This window comes from Arachis stenosperma, chromosome 9 (assembly GCF_014773155.1).
Source record: "Arachis stenosperma cultivar V10309 chromosome 9, arast.V10309.gnm1.PFL2, whole genome shotgun sequence".
NCBI classification, from domain to species: Eukaryota; Viridiplantae; Streptophyta; class Magnoliopsida; order Fabales; family Fabaceae; genus Arachis; species Arachis stenosperma.
Genome location: NC_080385.1, coordinates 148,103,377 through 148,105,549, shown reverse-complemented (window position 1 = coordinate 148,105,549; position 2,173 = coordinate 148,103,377). Strand labels below are relative to the sequence as shown.

Sequence of the window (2,173 nt, the reverse complement as noted above, 5' to 3'; positions counted from 1 at the left end):
CACCTCCACCAGCGTCCGTCATATGGATGAAGATTTGGCCTGATGGCATGCAGGCATGAGTACATTCTATTTTAATGTCGTTTATTCGCAATCTATTTTGAATTTGTTAAGTTTTTTGTATTTTTATGTGTTTCTAATCTTAAGGCTTTCATTGATAGGTTTGTCCCAAACAATGCATGTACACAGGAGATCTCCAATGTGATTAAGTCCATGTGCGACAACCCATGGTCGAGTTACACAAAGATCCCTGCTGAGACCAACGAGCGACGGTTTTAAAAGTGGACAGTAACCCAATGTTGTTGAATCAACTGTATTTTAACTGTATTTTATTTCGAATAACTAATGTTATTGAATTACTTTGTGCAGGAGAAATTTATATGGGATATGGAATATGATATCTTCATCAGGAAGATCTATGACCATCAGATAGTTAGGCAACTTTAGCAGATGATGCAAGACATTTGTCAAGGGTGCCGGGCGTGACCACCTCATGATTTGGATCCGTCCAGATATTAAGAAGGAACTGGACGCCCACTTTAGTACTGATGAGGGGTTCAAGCGTCATCGTCTGACGAACAGAACTAATAGGACTTCGCCGAGGTTGTCGAAGTATACCGGTAGGTCGGCGACTTTTATGAAGACGAAGAGTAAACTAGTATGTAATTTGCTAATCTTTGTTAACTATTACTTGAATTAATTGTTACTAATTTATTTTATCAGTTGGTTTCAATATGTGTAGTCTAAGTCGTTGGAGCGTGAGGCGATATTGGCGGAGACCTTCAAGTATACCTATACATTGAAGGCCAACAAGGAGAGATTTGATGATGAGCGATCTGTGGCTCATTATGTGAGTTTTAATTAATTCTATGTTTGAAATATATTCGGTTTAAAGCAATTAACTATCATTCTAATCACAATGTGTGTTATACAGAACGACTACACGTAAAGATTGGAGGTCGCAACCTAACAATCTCAACCTAGTGGGGACGATCTCGGCTTTGATGCCTCAGTCGTAGATCCTGATAGGGTTTGGCGTGAGACTACTTCTGAGCCCTACAAGAATTGCATCTATGGGTTGGGGTTGTTCTTCGCCAGCGGCCTTCGGACCTCCACATTGGCAACTTCATCTGCCTCTGCCTTTACCACTAGCCCTGCCAATCCCAAAGAAATTGTTGATTTGAGGGAGTAGGTGTAGAAGCTCACATAGGAGCTTCACCAACAAACTCAGCAGTTTGAACAGAGGTACAACGAGTTTCTTGCATTCGTGGGAGACACCGTTGCCATCAGATCGGAGCTGATGAAAAAGCTGGAGTAGCTAGAGCATTTACAAGACCAGATGGTGATGTACAACGACCAAATGCGCGCTAGAGGCAGCGGCGCTGCTAGTGTGGCATCGACATAAGCTCTTAGTCCGCCGCCTCAACGGGGGAAGACGACGACGCAACGATTACTGGGATACGTAGGATTTAGGAATTTAATTTATTTTATGTCTATTTCATTGTATTTTACTTTTTTGACCATTTATTATATTCAGACCCTTGATATTTAATAAAATCATTAGTTGATTTTTGGTAATTTTGAATTTGTATCCTAATTTTGTAAACAAAAATTTTAATTTGACTACTAATTGTGCAAAAAAGAAGAATAAAAAACCGTACCGGCAGAATAATCCGACGGTAATTAAGTGCCACAAAACATAATATGGGGCCAAAATTCTCCGCCAGTAATCAACCGCTTATTTTCGTTGCATTAATTACAAAATTCGACGCAAAATCTCCCCGATAATTAGTGTCGGACAAAATAATTTGCCAGTAATAATTTTTCAGCATCATTTATACCGTCAAATTCAAACCGATGGTAAACTAGTTACCGACAGATTTATCAAATCTGATGATACTCAATGTTTTTTTTGTAATGAATGTCAATTTGTCACTGATTATATTTGATTAAAAATTATATTATAATAATTTACAATTAGTCTAATTATGCATTAAATGATGATTTTTATATATAATTATAAAAAAGATACATTTCTAAAATAAGTTAAAAAGAGAGAGGTATATATACTGACACCAGCACGCGTCACGTCTGCATTTTTGGTGTTAGAATGCTATCCGTTATTGAATAATGTAATGATTACTTATAATTTTTAAATTACGTCAAACTCCTAAAA

At 37.5% G+C, this 2,173-nt stretch overlaps 1 long non-coding RNA gene across 1 annotated transcript; it reads left to right on the top strand.

Annotated features, from left to right (window-relative positions):
- The first annotated feature begins 386 nt into the window (after positions 1–386).
- LOC130947788 (uncharacterized) lies at positions 387–1,449 on the top strand. The gene is made up of 3 exons (XR_009072805.1): positions 387–617; positions 740–847; positions 932–1,449. It is a non-coding gene; the product is annotated as an uncharacterized LOC130947788 (long non-coding RNA).
- The last annotated feature ends 724 nt before the right edge of the window (positions 1,450–2,173 follow it).